Raw genomic sequence first — 19,378 nt, forward strand, 5'->3', positions numbered from 1 at the left:
GCTTAAAAAGCCTGATGGCTCTGGATTGATTCCCCAGTACTCACATAAAGCCAGATACACAAAGAGATTCATGGATCTGGAGTTCATTTGCAGTGAAAAGAAGCCCTGGATTACCCATTCCCTCTCATTCTCTCTGCAAATAAATAAATCATATTTTTAAAGATTAAAATTGCTGGATTAAAGTTCTTTCCTTAGTCAGATTTTATGAAGCTGAAGCAGCTCTCCCCTTGGATGGCTGACACCAAAAACTATTAATGCACAATTACCCACCCTAAGAGGAACATGGAAAAGAACTGTGAATATTTCACATTTTATGACATATTTTCTGATGGGGATTCAGCAAGTACACATTGCTTATTGAAAACAAAGAAAAACCTGTTCTTCTGTTTGGTGCTCACTCTTGTCCAGCCAGTCTTAAGACTGGTAAGTCTGGTAAGACTGGTAAGTCTGTTAAGACTGGTAAGTCTGGCATTTTAGTGCTGAAAAGACTTAAGATGATTCTTAGCCTTATAATATTTGGGGCTAATTGTAGAATAATCTATAAGCCTATAATTACAAATTGAAGCATGTGTTGAGAGAGAAAAGATGATTTATTGATGAGCAAGAGTATCAGAGGGGGTCATAATTGAGAGTAGGGAGAGAAAAGATTTCTGACCAGGTAGTATTGAATCACGGGCGGAAAGGAAGATTCAGTGACAGGAGGTAGAAAATGGAAGACAGCAGCATTCCTGTTTTCTATTGTCAGAAACAACACATGCAAAGCAATGGGGAAGGAATGAGCTGGGGCCCTTGAGAAAGGGAAGGATTGCAATGAGTGGAGTAGAGCAATGATGGGAAAGGAAGGCCTAGCAGGAGGCCTACCTAGACTCTGAGGACCACAGTGAGATTGTAGAAAACTCTGGAAGATTTTCAGGAAGAAATGTCATTAGCCAGATTTTATTTTGGGAAGACCCCATTGATTATGACATGGAGAACTGAATCATAAAACCTCACTGACTAATTTCAGATTATTTTCATCTCAAAAATAGTATCCTCCTTCAATTTCAGTGAGAACATTTCAAATTACTGTTTAGGCTTTGCCTGAGTCATCCCTAGGCTTTTTGCACACAGCGAAGGCCTAGAGACCCAAGGCTTTGAAGCCTACAGACATCGTTTTTGTGTAGTCCCTCCTGGTGTGTCCTTGTTCCCTTTATCCTCTTGGTGAATCATAGCTTTAGCTTGCTCCCACCTTCCTTGTCCCATTCAGAGGACAGCATCCCCTGCCAAATCCCCCTCCAGAGTCAGGGACACCACATGTCGTGCTGCATCCTCCTCCCACTCAGACATCTGACAACCTCCATGACACGTGATCTGGAGGAACACAGATCATCAAAGCTTCAAACCTTAAGGATCAGCCACGTCGTTCACACATACAGGAAGAAAAAGGTGTCTCTATTGGACCTATTAGTTGGGAGTAGAAGAATCAGGGATAAGGCAGGCTTCAGGAGAACAGGGGTGATGCATACCACTGACACAGCTAGTCCTGGAATCTGAAGCATGGCAATTTGACACTGCGATTGTCTCTATAATAAGAGTTCAGCATCCTAAGTTCCACTTCCAACTCTGGAGATGGCCTTTGGTGCATCTTTGGATAAGTTTTCTTCTACTCCGAGCTGCATTTCTGACTCCACCACCATGAGTGTGTCCTCCCTTCACAAAGGTATTTATAACCTTATGGTGGTGGGCCCTGCCTTCTGGCTCAGGTGAGCCAGAGGGTCACCTCGTTGGGGCAAGTGGCTGTCTCAGGAAGAGCTGAGGCCTGACACCAAGTTCTGGGGACTAAACTTGAATCACCACAATCATTAGATCAAAGACCGCCCTCTCAGGATGGACCCAGGTTGCTTGTGAAAAAAACAGGTCTATGTAAGGGATAATAATTCTAGCAAGTGCAGACCATCCGACCTGCAGTTTTACTTTAGGTGCCCAATCACCATAACTGCCTACTCTTTCTTAATCCCCAACAAGCTAATGCCAACCCAACCATTTTATAAGTGAGGATGAGGAAGCCAAAAGATGTAAATTAGTTTCCAGAATCTCAGATAGAGTTGAAAACATGGTGAAACCTAACTTCTAGGAGGATGGAAGTTACTACTTCACTACCTAGAAAGAATCGATACTTAAACATTTCTTCTTCTACCTTTGTCTAAATGTAAGCACACTGCTTAAACTCAAAGTGACAATGAGAAAGGTCCAGGGTGCTAAAAGCTTGTTGAAGGGAGGTTTGGGGATGAAAGGGAAATTTCAATATGCTGAGCAGGAATTCAATTGTCCAATCAGCCTGAGTCCTGAGCTTGGCATTGATGCTGCATGTAATGAAAGACATCCTAGCTTCTAATGAAGGGAACCTCACTAGCTGCAATCCTGCTTTCCCCTCTCTCCTTTTTCTATATGCCATTCAATCATGTTAATTTGTGTCTTTAAGAAGTCCATTATTTAAAGCTGGGTGGGGTGGCACATGCCTTTAATCTCAGCATTCAGGAGGCAGAAGTAGGGCTTTGAGACCAGACTGAGATTACATAGTGAATTCCAGGTAAACCTAGGCTAAAGAAAGACCTTACTTTGAAAAAAAAAAAAGTCCATTATTTCATTGAAGTACCATAGCATCCTCTGCTCCTGAATTAATTCACACACAAAAATGCATAGCTGCATGCATCCATTGCACATTCACATGTATGCATATGCACATGTAGAGTAAGTGATAGAAGTGAAATCTAAAATCCAGAATTCATATTACTCTATTTATGTGCATGTGGAGATGGACTTATTTTTGTGACTTTATGAATTGTGCTTATGGAAATGATTATGCAGCATTGTGGTGATTTGAACATAAAATGTCCCCCATAAGACTCATGTGTTTGTGACTAAGCCTCATCCTCTATCTCCAGCTAGTGGTGATTTGGGAGGTGAAGCCTTTCTGGAAGAAGCGTGTCACTGGGGGCAGAACTTGAGGTTTAGTAGCCTAACTCTGAGCCCAGTACTTATTCCACACATATGGGGTAGTTTCCTGCCTATGCCATGCTTTAACCTGTCATGAAGAAGCTTCCCTTGAAAACTGCAAGCTGAAATAAACCCTTTCCTCCAATGAGCTGTTTCTGGTTGGATGCTTTGTCCCAGTAATGAGAAGAAACTATGACAGAAAACTGGTGTCATGGAGTGCTGCTGTTTATGCAACAAGCCTGACATATGCTTTTTGGTTTTTTTGAAATTTGACTGAGAGACACCTAGCAATGCATGAACTAATCTGATAAAAGTTTGAAAGGCCTTAATGGGGGAAGAACTGTGGACTGAGAGTCTCAGCTTGTGAGATGTCAAAGGGGAAAGGACTTTCCCAGGATTGGGTTACAGGCAGTTTGTATGAGAGGCTGATTTATTTGATCATGTCCTTTGAACTTAAGCAAAGTTGAATTTAAAACTAATAGGCTTGGGGTTTGATGAGGGAAAGCAGCAGAAGAATATGAAAGATGTAAAGCTGGCACAGAAACAAATAAAATTTGGGGCTGGAGACTGTAGCTGCAATTATTTAAGAGATTATCACCACTGAAATTGGGCCAGCTGTTTACATTGGAACGGTAGAAGGAGTGCTAATTTTCTTTGGAAAAGAGGGCTAAGGTTTTTCTCTTTGTAAAAGTTGGCTATATTTCCCCCCTGGATTAACAAATTTGTTGGCCTATCTGATACTGATTTTGGAAATATGACAAATGCAAGAAAGAGAGGGTCATTGGATTTGCAAAGCTATTTTATGAACATGGATACCAGATGATGTGGAACAGGGTCATAGTTCCTGAAGAGAGGCCATGAGGGCCATTGGCATGGAAACATAAAGATGAGCCAAGTTTTGCAGTGGAAACCCCAGGATCGTGGAGATGTCAGGACTATGACAATAATAGTGGTTGGGGTGGGTCTTCCCAGAAAGCAATCAAGTACTGGTGGAGGGGCAGAATATTGAGCTCAGACATTTCTTCGAGGGTCGCAGGTGTTGGACATAGATTTGATGTATGCAGCACTGGCTTTCTATATAACATTGGCTCAAAGTGTCTTTCCTATGCCTTCATTTTGCAGTGGGAATGTGTACTCTGTACTATCATTTATTAAAAATACTTGTGTATTGGTTTTACAGGTTCAGTTATGAGACTGCCTGGAGTTTCAGATATGCATTTGGACTTTTGTACAATGTTGGGGTTTGCAAAGACCATGGGGACTTTTGAAGTTAGGCTGGGTGCATTTCGCATCATAAAATGATTGTCTATGGGGGCAAGGTGTAATGTGAACCTTGGAATTTATTAGCCCAGCTTCAAAGCCTACACTTAAATTTCTCCTCAGATAGGTGTCAGCTTCCTGCTTGTACCATGCTTTTCCCTGCCACAATGAAGCTTCCCCATGAAAACAAAAACTAAAATCAACCCTTTCCTTCTGTGAGCTGTTCTTTATGTGGTGTGTTGTTCCAGCATTAAGACAACAGACATGCAAGGTATCTCTCTCTACTACTACCTTTCTCTGCCTTGAGGAGTCATTGAAGGAATCTGTACAGGGATCAGTGTGTGCCAGATCTCTTTGCATGGTTACTCCTTTGACCTCCCATCTGGGCCTCTCATTTTCAATACCCAACAGCCTGATAGCACACTAAGGTTATTTCCATAACAGTTTTTCAGACTGTACTCAGATGGGTGCTTCATTTTGGTTTCCAATGCCCATCATGACAGTGTCTGCCACCTAGCTTCATCTGCTATGTAGGCAGGTGTATCGGTTACCTTCTTTGTGGGACATAATACCCAAACAGAAGAAACAGGGAAAGAAAAGAGCTTATTTTGACTTGCAGTTCCAGAGAATATTGTCCACTGTGACAGTAGAAGCATAGCAGGAATCAAGAAGCTGGCTCACATGTTACATTAGCAGGAAGAAAGCTGAGTGAGAGAACAGCAATTGGGATAGGCTATAAAACCCCAAAGCCCACCTCCAGTGAAACACTTCCTCCAGCAATGGCCCACATCTTCAAGGTTCCCTGATCTTCCCCAAGAGCTCTTCCAGCTAGGGACTGAGTATTCAAACATATGAATCTATGAGTCTATGGGGGACATTTGAATTCACACTACTATAGCATGTGAAGTACAGTTGCTTTCAGTTCTGTGCAACACTTTCATCGCCTTCCAGTGGGGAAAAAAAATCACTCATCCCATTATTATGGTCTTCCAGTATGGATCATGCAGAATTATTCTCCTTCAAGGCCCACGTCATGAATGTTGGCTCCTTTCCTGGGATCACAGTAGGGGAAAAAAAGATGTCAATGCAAAATAGTATCTTTTCTAAGTAACTTGCCCTTTTTCATAAACTTGTTGAAAGTCAAGAGCCTGTAAAAAAACAAGTGGAGGATGAAGTAGAGGAGACTCTATAGATTTAATAATTAAGATAAAAATGTAAGGAGGAACTGCAGGGAAGAGGTGAAATAAGATCCAGCAGGCAGTCATTACATGGCACGTGTGGTACATACTTTGTGCATGGTCAAGCATGCATGTATTTGTGTGTTCATGTGTGTATGTGTGTGTGTGAGTATGTGTGCGTTCATGCATCTGAAAATATCCTTTTTAGTTCCTGAGATGTAACAGAAGGGTGAAGCATCCTCTCTCTCTCTCCTTCTCTCTCTCTCTCTGAGATAAGTGATTTCCAGAAGCACTTCTCACCACTCTTAGGTGGGAGCTGGAGTTGTAATTAATAGTTCTACCTTCACTCAGTCCATCTTGCTTTCTCCCATGCTCCAAAGTTCTGGCAGCCAGTGCACTTCATTTTTGGTTGGCCTGAAGGGCCATTTCTATCAGCTAAAGTGCCAAGTGCCCCTGTGCTCTGGCAGAGTTCCTTAAATGCTGTCTTGTTTCAGGCAGGTGCTTGTGGCTGCCTGAGAGCAAAGGGTTTCCAAAGTGGCCTGCTTGCAGCCTTCTGTGGTGTGGGAGAGGCTGTCTAAAGTCTTCCTGTCACGACTGGACTTATTTTTACTTGTTTATACCATGCTTTGCATCCAAGCTCCAGTGAGACTCAGTTAACAGTCATGTGTTTGGAGAGTTTACCAAAATTTCTAACTATCATTAGTAAAATGAAAAGCGTGTAAGCTTCAGATATTGGACTATCTACAAATCATTGAGATTTAATTCTGGTGAACACTGGTTGTGAGACCTTGCATTAGATTTCTGACATCCTGTCATGGGACTAAGGGTTTGGTCCTTGCTTTTCTAAGCACTGTGAGTTTATGTACATCACAGAACTTTCTCCACTGAACTATAATAAGCCAATTAACTAATTAGCATCCTAATTACACTATGAATCTTGAGGATATGGGACATATCCTTGTGTACCAATGCCTAATAAGATACCTTTGATGTAGGTATTTAGTAAAATAATGTTTGGACTGTAGGGGTGGACAGCTACATGCATGCATGAATGAATGAATGCGTAGTTGTATGGATAGATAAATAGAGAACTGGAATGTCTAAGGTGAATGTTCTCAAATCTGCTAAATGTCATAAACACCTCAGTTTCATGGAGATGTTATAGATATTACAGAATTTCCCAAAGGTTGTGATGGTCTTTGAAATATGAAAGATTCTAACTGGCTTTTCCTGTAACTTTATTAATAAAGTAAGAAGTTAACTTATATAGAACTTACAAAAGAAAGATTATCCACTAGTGAATTTTTAGCATTCTAGATCTTTATTTGTGTCATTATATTCTTTAAAAATCACAAATCTGGGAGGCTTGAGAGATGGCACTTGCCTATGAAACCTAAGGATCCAGGCTTAATTCTCCCAAACCCATGTAAGCCAGATGCACAGGATGGTGCATGCATCTGGAGTTTCCTTGCAGTGGCTAGAGGCCCTGGGGCACCCAATTTCTTGCTCTCTTTCTCTTTCTAATAGGTAAGTAAATTAATTAATGTAAAATATTTTAGAATGTTAATCTGGGTGGTTTAATTTTCTGTGAAATCCCTCAATTACTGTGCTTGCTCTCTCACTCTATTAACAAAACGTTAAGTGAAATCCATAGCATTCTACCTTACTTTATTCATTCCTACTTCTCCAATCCCAAGTTATACCACTCCCTAGTTCCTAACCATATTGGCTGTATTTAGCAAAGTTTATAACATAACAATCTATTTCCTGTTCAAGGTCTCTGCAAGTCTTGCCATTCCTGCCTACAATGGCAGTCTCTTGACAGGCTAACTGAGGACCCGTTCACACATATCCTCATAGCTCCATATGTATTTTTTATTTCATTAAATGCAACAGGCTATATTATATGTATTTGTTTGTTGATATAATTCATATGAGTTTCCAACCTGTATTCTGCTCATTTTGTTATATGCTTACTAATGAGCATATGATCAAGTAAATAAAAAGGAGTTGACAAGTATTTATAAGGAATAAAACTTCTAAAGCTATCAATATTGGTCCAGTCAGTAAATTGCTTGCCTTACAAGCATGAGATTCTGAGTTTTTCCTTTATACCTATGCAAGAATGCCTGGTATAGTGGCTTTTTTTTGGTTTTTCAAGGTAGGGTCTCACTCTGGTCCAGGCAGGCTGACCTGGAATTAACTCTGTCATCTCAGGGTGGCCTCCCGAGTGCTGGGATTAAGGGCATGCACCACCACACCCGGCTTATAGTGGCAATTTTACCCAGCAATGGGAAAACAGAGATAGCAGGATCTCTGGGGTTTACTAGCTAATAAGTCTTGTCTAACTAGTGATAACCAGGCCAGTCACCATTTTCAAAAAGAACTAGAAGGCTGGAGAGATTGCTTAGGGGTTCAGGCACTTGCTTGTAATGCCTAAGGATCTGGGTTCAATAATGGAAGATGTGCAATGTGGTACATGTGTCTGGAGTAACTTGCAGTGGTTAGAAGCTCTAGCATGCCTCTTTCTTCTTTCTTTCTTCCTTTTTTCCTTCTCTCTCTCTATCATATTCTCTCTGTCTCTAATAAACAAAATATTTTTTTTAATTTTATTTATTTATTTATTTGAGAGCGACAGACACAGAACGACAGATAGAGGGAGAGAGAAAATGGGCGCTCCAGGGCTTCCAGCCTCTGCAAACGAACTCCACACGTGTGCAACCCCTTGTGCATCTGGCTAACGTGGGACCTGGGGAACCGATCCTCGAACTGGGGTCCTTAGGCTTCACAGGCAAGCGCTTAACCGCTAAGCCATCGCTCCAGCCCAACAAAATATTTTTTAAAGTACAAAAAGTGGTAGATAGTGTACCTGAGAAGTGCAGGTTATTCTCTTGCCTCCACCCATACATATAAGTGCCTACACACACAAATGACCACAAAGATATATAAACATGTATGCATGTGTGTATATATATGTATATAATATATACATTCTATATATATATATGGTATATATATATATATTATATATATATGACACAGAGAGCAAAAAGCCTCGATTATAACCCAAACCCTACTCTTTCTCCACCTCTCATACCACATACATACTTACCAATCAAAGTTATCACATCTTTCTGTCCATTCTAGATTTAATGAATAGCAATTGTATTTTTACCCCTTAAGCTAGTATTTTCTCTAGAAAGATGGAGCAGACCTACAGAGGATCTAATGGGAACTTACCATGCACTTGTCATGAACAGCTTCTGGTATACCTTCTTATTCTAGTTCAGTCTCAGTGCGCTGGTTATATGTTCCTTCCTGCCTCTCTCTCTCTATTATTTTATCTGTTTCCTTCCTCCAGGCAGTGGCATTATATTCCAAGTATCTCTGGAAGTGGAAACTTTCAGTCAAAGGAGAGTTAGGGAGACACACCATGGCTGTTATGCATTCCAGAATTTTTCCATGTCTGATATCTTTCAGGTGCTGAAGGTCAAATGGTAATATTTTAGACAGGAAATAGAACAAGTTCCCCTGAATCCATCTGTGACCTGAGTATTAAAAATATCCACAGGATCATCCAAGTCAAGGCTAAAGCAATGTTTCTAACACAGAGAAGAAATAAATAAAATGACAGAGAAATGGGTGTGTAGACAACCTGTAAGCAAACATGAGTGCATGCTTAATGTCAGCTGGTATAAGAAAAGCCCTTCATTTGACTTTGTATAAAATCAATCCCACTAGAGAAAGGAATAGGGAACTCTCTGTTCATATCCTTACTTTGTCTTTTCATTTCATTTATAAAGTCTGGGGCCAGTGTACTTGAAAAGACAGAGAGAGTTACTTACAGCATGTCACTTTGAGTCAAAGAATAAAAATGTCCTAGGTTTGGAAGCAGAGCACTTGCATTGTATACAGAGAAAGCTATGTGTTCTACGAAAGGTAGTTGTAATCTGTGTGTATCCACAGCCTGGCTAAGTGGCTATACTTTATCACCTTCTTTCTGTGATTGCTTCTTTTCCATTAAATGGGAAGAGCTGTCCTGTCTATCATATCAACAGGGTTTCCAGAAAATTTAAATATGACAGTGCTTGGAAGATTGCTAAAGAGGCCCCAGGAAAGCTTAAACACCTTTCCAAATTCTGTGCTCATATAACCCAGATTTGATGAATTGCATGGGAGACTTTAAGGTGAGGAATTCTGCTAAATGGGATGAAAACTATCTTGAACTTCTTAATTGGGATTTGCTGGATTTCCTGCCATTGGCTTTAGCAAAGCTTACATGGGGAAATCAGTCTCTTAATCCTTCTTGCCTAAATTAGACTCAAAGGGAACAAGAATTACAAAGCAGAATTATATACTATTTTTTTTCTTGAGAAAGTTATATAGGGATTTATTTCAGTTACACATGTATCTCAAGGCATTTTTCTAATTATTCACTCATATATCCAGTTTTTCATTAAGTGATGATGTCTATTCATTTGAATGGTCTAAATTGACATTTCATCTCCCTTTCTATAGCCAACCTCCAGCTGAGATGTCATCTGTTTGGCTTACAGACATTTTGAGCATCTAATCATGTGTTAAAGGTCTTTAATACTTCTGACTAGATTTCTATACCAACTTTTTACCCAGCTCTTCTCCTTCCCATGCCAATTCCTCTTCCATGAGCCACCAGAATTTACTTCTTAAAATCCCTCTTTCCCATTGACATTCTTTGATACTTATTGCCTATCAGTAAATCTTAATATGACTTGTGGGTAAATACAAGCTTTACTATTTCATTAGAAAGCTTTCAAGGATCTATCTCCACATTACTCATCGAAATATGCATTAGCGTTCCCTGCTTACTGGTGATGTCAGAACTATTTTCTCATTCCCAACCAAGTCATGTTGGACCTGCAAAAGCAATTCTGTGCTTTTGCTTGTGTTTTTTTTTTTTTTTTTTTTTTTTGCCTTTCTCACAGTGTATTCTCTTGACAGTTGACAATAAATTGCACATGTTCATTCATGTCTTCTTTCATAAGCTTATATCTGCATTTGCTTATATCACCACTACCCATCCTTGAAGAAGATTTCAAACCCAGCTGGTCTTTGATAAGTTCTCCAGTATATTTGACCTTTCTTCTCAGAACTCCACATAGTTTTATAATTAGGGAAAAGATGGCTAATTAATTATTCTCAGCTGATTAATGCAGCATAGTACTTCATTTTTATTATTGTTAATGTTGCTTTTTATTCTCTGATTTCATAATGTAAATGACTGCTGAGGGTATCCCTGATATTCCAAATTCTTCTTTAGTAACTGGATAGATCTCTTTGAATGTGGGGATAAATTTTAAAACTCATGGGCAAAGAGAGAACTACTATTCCTATGCCAGTGCCCATCTGTTTCATTCTTGGTATGATCTTTCCAGAAGATTCACTACATTAACTTTCCTAATAGGCAGGGTTACTCTGTCACAAATTCTGAGCTCTAGCAAAGCACTCCATTCTACCCTATGGCCAGTCATGTGCTTCCCACTGTGGGTGGCTGATTCTGAGTAGATGCATCCAGAACTTGTTCTATGCCATCTCCCTGCTGCCTGCAGCTGGATGATTGGTCAGACTGGTACATACTGTGTACATTCTGGCTTCTTTTGTCAAGGAACAGGAAGAGGTACTTAGGCTTCCAACACTTCTAATAGGGATAACAGAATTCCAGGTGGTATAAGGAAGGTGGCTTGAAACAAGGCCTCAATATCAGCTATAATTTAACATAGCATCCTACCTCACTCTTAGATGGAGTGATCCTTTTTAAGACACCACAGAAATTGATGTCAGGGAATCACATAGAGATTGTGTTCTGTAACCCTCTCACCTGACATATGATAAAACGATGGCTCATAAGAAATGTGATTTTCTGGAAGCTTCACAGCAAAGCAGAGGTAGAATCATACTGGAGATATCCCTCTTTTTTTTATTAGTTCACGTTCCAGGATGCCAAGCACACAATAGGGAATTTAACTTCTTTTGACTCCAATATCTGTATCACACCAGATACTGTCTGGTGCAGAAGACATGCACTATTATACTCATATGCACACTAATAAATAAATTTATGCAGTCATAGGTGGTCCTTCAGGGATCCAGCAGCACCAGGTGGCTTGGAACACACCTGGCCTCAGAAAACCTTTTTTTTTTTTTTTTTTTTTTTTTTTTAGAGATGGAGGCACATACCAAGGAGACCCAAAGCTTACCAAAATGACACAAAGAGGAGAATGCTCTCTCTTTGCACTGGATGAGGTATCTTTAGTACATCTGCTAGAGTTTGTGGAACACTGCAGAGGAAGTGTCAGCATGAACATGAATGCTATATTCACTGCTAGCCAGGGAACATCCACCATGCAGGTGACAGCACACACTGAGACTTAAACTTCACCAAAGCAGAAACTAAGAGACTTCCAAGAGCTCAATACTAATGGAGATTCTTATCATGCCTTCCAAAGCTTAGGGAACATTGAAAAAAATTGGCAGAAAGAATAGAAAAGCCACAAGGTGTATAGCCATTATTTGGGTCACTGTCCTTTGGAAATGAACCAACTAGTGCATTCATAGTCCCTCAGTGCTTGCAAATAGCAAGACCAGCATGGTTCTGAGTCTATCAGCATTTTGCTATGAAGGACAGAGTAGAACAAAAGGAACAAGAAAGCAAAACACAGAAAGGCCTACCTAGGAAGAGAACGGTAGAAAGGACTACTTCAGAGGATAGGGGAGGGAGATAAATGAGGAAAATAGGATCGAATACTGTAAGTTTATGTATTAAAGTTCTAAATTAAACTGATGTGGTGCCATAAACCTTTAATCCCAGCACTTGGAAGGTTGAGATAGGAAGTTCACTATGGGTTTGAGGCCAGCCTGGAATTCAGAGTGAGTTCTAGGTCAGCCCATGCTATAGCAAGACCCTGCTTCAAAAAAAAAAAAAATTAGTAAATTTCTAAATTAAAAAAAATGACAAATTAAATTTATAGATATCACTTTGTTTCAAAGGCATTTGTATGGTTTTGAGGAAATGAAGTCTCAAAAAAGACAACTGATAGTCTTTAGTTTGACAAAGAGTACACAATGAGTCAGTGGGAAAACTCTTCTATCCATTAGTCCTGGACATGGGTTCCAGAACCTTCAAGTACAAAGGATGGTTCAAAAGTGCGACCACACACAGCATGAGTTGGAGGGCCTGGAGATACTGCCCTTAAAGGAATTAGACAAACTGTCTGGAGATCACACTTAACATTTTTACCCCAACTCTAACAGGGTGCAGAAATCAGAACCCAAAATAACATTCTTGGTTTGCAAAAGAAGAAACAGATGTGGCACAAAGTCAAATCCAAAAGCAACTTGCAGCCTAACTTTCACTTGGACTCGCAGATGATTTAATCCTGTTTAAAGCCCAGCTCAAATTGTGTTACTTGTACAAGACTTTTTATCAATCTTCACTGTCAAAGTACATTTTTCTCCAGAATATTATCATAGAACCTTGTTAATATTTCACTGTTGGCTTGTGTGTCTTGTGGCTTAGCTATTTATGTATTTGTCTGTCTCTCCCACTAGATTGAGAGACTCTTTGGGACAACAGCTCCATTAATACACATTTGTATCTCCTACAGCCAGCGTGGCAGGTATGCAGTGTGCTGCCTGCCTTTCCTTCATTCCTCGCTGCAGGCAGACACTGATAATCACTCACCACATTCCTCACCATAATGCTTACAGAAGGCCTCAGAAATTTTTATAGCTAAGTCCTTTAGGCTGGCTCTTGTTCCGAATTTTCAGACAAAAGAAATTTGTTTGCTGTGTTTATTTACCTCAAGTAGCACAGTGGTTTGCACAGTATTGACATCCAGGATTAAGAGGTAGGAGAATCTCTCTGAGTTCAAGGCCAACCTGAGACTACATAGTGAATTTTAGGGCTAGGGTAAGGCCTTACCTCAAAAAACAAACAAACAAACAAACAAACAAATACCCAACCAACAAGCCAGCCAACCAAATAGACAAAAGAGGCTTAGGAGGTACGTTGAGGAGGAGTGAGCCAGGTAGGAATGGTTTGAGGGTGAGAGGAAAGTGCTATAGGGCAAACTTTCTTGATTGTGTTATTTTCCCATGACTAACAAAATGCCTGAGATAAATAATATATAGAGAGGGTAGGCTTATTTTGGATTACAGTTTTCAAAGTTTGTTCTGTTGGTGTGAGAGCAAGGAAAGGCAGCTCAACATAGCAGGAATGTATGAAGAGCAAAACTGCTCACTTCCCGAAAAGGAAGCAAAAGAGAGGGGGGAAAATATCCAGAGCCCCCCAGTCAACTTGTATATCCCTAAGGAATCTTAGGGGCTTTCACAAGTTCCTGCTTCTCAGTCTAATAGCAGGGTCATGCTGAAGACCCCGCCTTCAGTGTGGGCCTTTGAGGAAACATTCCAGATCCAAACAATAGCAGGACCCAGGCACTAGGAGCAGGGCAGTAGGCGATGCTTAGACCTGGGCTCCTGGCAGAAAGAGACTTTGGAAAGCAGACACTGGGAAGAAACCTGCAGTCAAGAAGGCTGACGCTGTAGGCAGGGCTAAAAAGGGTGACCCTAAGGTTACAAAGCCAAAGAAGGGGAAGCCCCACTGCCGCCGGAACCGGTCCTGGTGAGAGGAATTGGCAGGTACTCCCGATCAGCTGTGTATTCCAGAAGGGCTCTGTACAAGAGGAAGCACTCAACTGCCAAATCCAAGGTTGAAAAGAAAAAAGGGGAGAAGGTTCGTGCTACAGTCACAAAACCCGTCGGTGGTGACAAGAATGGAGGTATCGCATGGTTAAGCTTCGTAACATGCCTAGGTATTATCCTACTGAAGACGTGCCACGGCAGCTGTTGAGCCATGGCAAGAAACCCTCGGGTCAGCATGTGAGACGCTGCGCGCCAGCATCACTCCCGGGACCATCTGATCATCCTCACAGGAGCCACAGAGCCAAGAGAGCGGTTTTCCTGAAGCAGCTGGAAAGTGGCTTATCACTTGTGACTGGACCTCTTTCTCTCAATCGAGTTCCTCTGCGTAGAACACACCAAAAGTTTGTCATTGCCACCTCCACAAAAATTGATATCAGTAAAGTTAAAATGCCTAAACACCTCACTGATGCTTACTTCAAGAAGAAACTGCGGAAGCCCAGGCATCAGGAAGGCGAGATCTTTGACACAGAGAAGAAGTACGAGATTACAGAGCAACGCAGAGTGGATCAGAAAGCTGTGGACTAGCAAATTTTGCCAAAGATCAAAGCTGTTCCTCAGCTCTAGGGCTACCTGCGGTCGGTTTTTGCTCTAATGAATGGAGTTTATCCTCACAAATTGGTGTTCTAAGTTTCTTACTAAGAACCTAGTTAAATAACTGATAAATTTGTGTCAAAAAAAAAAAAAAGAAAAGAAAAGAAAAAAAAGAAAAGAAAAGAAAAGAAAGACTTTGGAGGCAATCAGCTCTGTGGTGGCACAGACGAGACATTTTAGAAGTGCTTGTGACAGGCCTTTAATTATAATGGCACACTCTGTATCTAGCATGGATTGCATGAGGGAGTGATCTGTTGGCACCCAGTGAACCTTCCATCCAAGGCCCAGTTGGCCTTCTTATATACTTGCTTCGTTCTTCTTTTGTTTTGGGTCGATTTCTTCAAATTTCCCTACCTGTTTGCTTGTTTAGCTGATTGGAAGCTCTCCCACAAGGCAGGAATGTGGCCTTGTGAGGGTTCAGGCATCATTGGCCATTTACAAGCAGATTACTTTTAGATCGTGTTCACTACACTTGACCTTTTACTTGCACAATAAAACAGCCAATTATGATGCTTCTTGTTGGCCCTATGTGCTCTCAGTTTACTCTGAGCTAGATAAGGGATGAAGAAATGGGTAACTTCCATGCTGAGTTTATTCAGAACGAGAGGGGTCTTGAAACAGAAGAAGGCCACTAGTGTCAGTAGGTCAACCCATAGGTATAAATGGAGGAATAGAAACATCAGGGGGAAATGAATATCAGAGGTTTGTGACCATCTCTGATACATGCAGATTAGCTAGTGTTGTTGTCAACCTGGTTGTGTTTCAAAGAAGCTCTTGAATTTATGGTTTGGTCTATTTATCAGTTTTTGAACATTCTTGGCCTAATAAATTTCTTATCTCTTCTAAAATTTCTGCCATTATTTTCTTTCTCAGAAAATCCAATTCCAACTTTTTTTTTTTTTATTGCTGCACATGTACTTTTTATTTTCCTCTGTGTGTTTCAGGTTGGATAATTTCTTTTCTATTCCCACACTCTTTTTTATTTTTATTTTTATTTTTTTGATACAGGGTGTCATTAGCTCTGGCTAACCTAGAACTCATTCTATAGTCAAGAATGACTTCAAACTTTTTGTGATCCTTCTACCTCTTCCGCCCATGTGCTCAGCTTAAAGATGTGAGCCACCATGCCTGGGCAGATTGGATAATGTCGCTAGAACTACTGTCTTTGAATTAATTCTTCATATATTCATCGGTGTGGTCTTCTGCTAGGCCCATTCACTTTAGTCTTAGCTTTAGATGCCGTACATTTCAGCTTGACTATTTAAACTTGCCTTAGAAATTCTTTACTCATTTAAGTCTTTTTTCATTCTTTCTAATTCTTTTCTTAATTATAATAGGTCTTAAAACTATTTTACTGACAGTTTTGACATGTAATCATAATTTTTATAAGAATCCCCTCCCATTACATTTTTGTCCCCCTTTCCACTGAACTCCTTTTCAACTAAACCCTCTTCTCTTTTGATGTGTACTTTGCCTTCCTCCGTCATCCATGTTGACATGTTGATAACTCTGTATTTTACAGGATTTTGTGCAGTTAACCACAGCCACTGTGAGGTAACGATGTAGCAGTTGCTGGCTTGCTGTCAGTGTTCCACAAAGTGCTATGAAGGCTTCTTGGGGAGAACACTCAAAAGTCTTCCCCAGCACATATCCACCCCACTGCTCACTGCAGAACTGATAAGCCAGGCAAGAAGTATGCACTGGTGTGACAGTAGCATTATCATCACGGGATTACCAACTGCTCTGCGATTGGACATAATAGTTTTCAAATGTTATTATCTGATACTTATAATATCTGCCTCATATGTAGGTATAATTTGACTGATATTTTTGCTTCTTATTTATGGGTAGTAGTTTCTTACTCCTTTACATAGATTAAGATATTATTTCATACAAGATAGTGTGATTTAGACAACTTTAGAGACTGGAGTATTACCTTACCCTGGAGGTACAAATTTTTAGTACATCAGTAAGGTAGAGAAAGAAAATGATGCCTTCAATTAAATTTAATCATGAGTTGAGATAGGTCCTACCTGGGTTTGAAGCTTTATTTGATTCTTCTTTAATCATCATCAAACAACTGTGATTTCAAATGACCAAGGTCAAGGCATGTCTTCCTTGCATGTGTAGCTTTCTCTCTAGCCTTGGTTTGAGCTCTGAGGATCACAAAGTAAAGGGAGATTGCTCTCTGTCTATCTTAGCCCAAATCTCCCTCATTTTGATTATGCACTTATCAAAAGTCTGGTGGACAATTTTAGGTGATAGAATTAGTATTGTGTTGTTTGAGTTCTCATAAACTTTAATCCAATCCATCATGCCACCCCATTTGACAATAAAAATTGTTGTGACTTATCTTGTCCCAGGTAAGCCCCATTCCTGACTATCTAAAGGAGGTAAAGCCTTCTCCCGTCTTGTGAATCAGTATGATAGGAACTTCTGGGAAGAAAGCAGCCATATTGTTTGTCCATGTAGAAAATGCTCAACTCTTTCTTAAATTTAATCTATTAGGCTTCTTTTGTCTGAGTTCTCTAATATTTTAAATGTATATTTGGAATTTTCTGTTAGTTTTATTTGAGGAAGCCATAGTCTGTGTTGGGGTCCCACATCTCAAGCAGCAGAATTCTCTCTGGGTGTCATTATGATCAGATTCCAAGATGTCTTTATGGTTTGGGACACCTTGTGTGTGGCTTTTTCTGTGAAGAATAGCTGCAGCTGGTTCTGAGTCAATCTCAGTATATCAGTTATGTGGGCATCACACCACTATCTCTATGACTTATAGCAAGCATTTATTTCCCCATGTTCATGAACCTTTGATTTGGCTGTAGTTCAGTAAGGAGTCTCTCAGTTGAGCTGTCAACTAAGGATTGGGTTTAAGTATGATGGAGACTGCCCTATGTCTCTCTGGCTGTCTAGTGCATTCTCTTCTAGTTTTGCATCAAGGAGATAAATGGGATTCTGATACATGCTGTGGACTAGAGCAGATATTTGTGCCATACTAAGACTTGTATGCTGAAACTTAATTCCTAATGTGACTGTATTTGGAGTCAGAGGTTTGGAAGACGTCTAGGAAATGAGCAAAGAATTCTCTTAATGAGATAAAAGTCCTTATGAGAAGAAAGTTGCCTCCTCCTTTCCTCTTTTTGTTTTCCCTCCTCTTTTCTTTCTCTTCTTTCCTTGCCTCTTACCCTCTTGTTTCCCCTCTCCTTCTATCATCTTCTCTATTCAAAGACCTTTCTTCCTACTTTTCTATTCTTCTAGTCCTCCTCTTTTTCTCTTCTTCCATCCTTCAATCTTGCCCTCCCTTCATATCCCCACCTCTCTCCCCCCCCCCTCTCTGTACCAAGGAAGGATATGAGAAACAAACTATCTACAAACCAAGAATAAATTGCCAGATTCTCCATCTTTCTATGCCTTGATCCTGAACTTTCCAACCCCTAGAACTGTGAGAAATATATGTATGTTATTTAATCCACCTAGTTGATGGTAATTTTTTTATATTCATCTAAACTGCCCAAGACAACAAATAATCCCCCAGCAAGTTTAAGGCCCCATGTTACATCTTCTAATATTCCATTGGTCAGACTAGGGAACCAGTATAACATCTACATCAATGAGGCAGGGATGTAGACTAGCAAGAGGGAAAGTAGAATGAAGCTACAATTCTATCACAGGAAAATAATTTGAAATATTATTCAAAGGACCATGTTAGATTTTAAAAAGTCAAGGCATAGCTGTATTAAAGGGAGTTTGTAGAATGTGTTGCCTCTGACACCCATAAATAGGAATACCTTAAATTTCTACCTTAACCTTTTATACTAAGAACCCTTATGGCAAGTTTCAACGCAGAGGGAGAATAGACCTGAGACAATGGGACCCAAGGTGCTGACTGAGCTCAGGAAGGAAATGCTCCTCTCACCTATTTCTCCCAATTCAGATGCTAATGGAATGTGAGTCTATTAGGGAAAGTGAAAGCCAGGTGCCTAATGAAACAAACAATGCAACTAAAGTAGACCAGACTGCACAACAGAATTGTTACCATTGGTAACATACATAGCTGTCCTTAGAATCTGTCCTGCTATAGTAGCTCTCATCTTTAGCAAATAGCATAATTACCTGAAAGTCTCATTAAGCAGACTTCTGGGTTCCAAATCCTAGAGTTATTAATTTAGTTCATCTGGGATAGTTCCCAATACTTTACAGTTTTCAAACAATTTTCCAGATAATGCTGATGCTACTGGCCTTGGAACAACATATTGAGGGCTGTCACCTTAAGTCTTAAATCTTCTAAAATAGAGAGCCCATGCACTTTTCCAAGGATAGCTTAACATCTTCATTCTTTGCCTTGATGCTCTGCCAGTGTTCCTGATGGAACGTGAATATTCACGAGGCAAAAATGTATGCAGCAGTAGCCTGCAACATTGGAGAGAGCTTTGTGTTGGGATAGTACCTTCTAATGCATTTTCATTATTGTATTGCTTTTAGCCTCTAAGACTCAGTTTCCTTGGATGTAAAAACAAACAAACAAACAAACAAAAAACCTCAAGTATTTGATGTCCGATTGAAAAATTTGCTCTTTAAGATTCTAAAACCCTTGAGTTCATACAGACACAGAAGAATGGTGGTCACTAGAGCCT

General features: G+C 40.1%; 1 pseudogene; it reads left to right on the plus strand.

Annotated features, from left to right (window-relative positions):
* Nucleotides 1-282: 282 nt before the first annotated feature.
* Nucleotides 283-14,800, plus strand: LOC101604094 (annotated as a pseudogene).
* The last annotated feature ends 4,578 nt before the right edge of the window (nucleotides 14,801-19,378 follow it).

The sequence above is a fragment of the Jaculus jaculus genome, chromosome 1, assembly GCF_020740685.1.
Source record: "Jaculus jaculus isolate mJacJac1 chromosome 1, mJacJac1.mat.Y.cur, whole genome shotgun sequence".
Lineage (NCBI taxonomy): Eukaryota > Metazoa > Chordata > Mammalia > Rodentia > Dipodidae > Jaculus > Jaculus jaculus.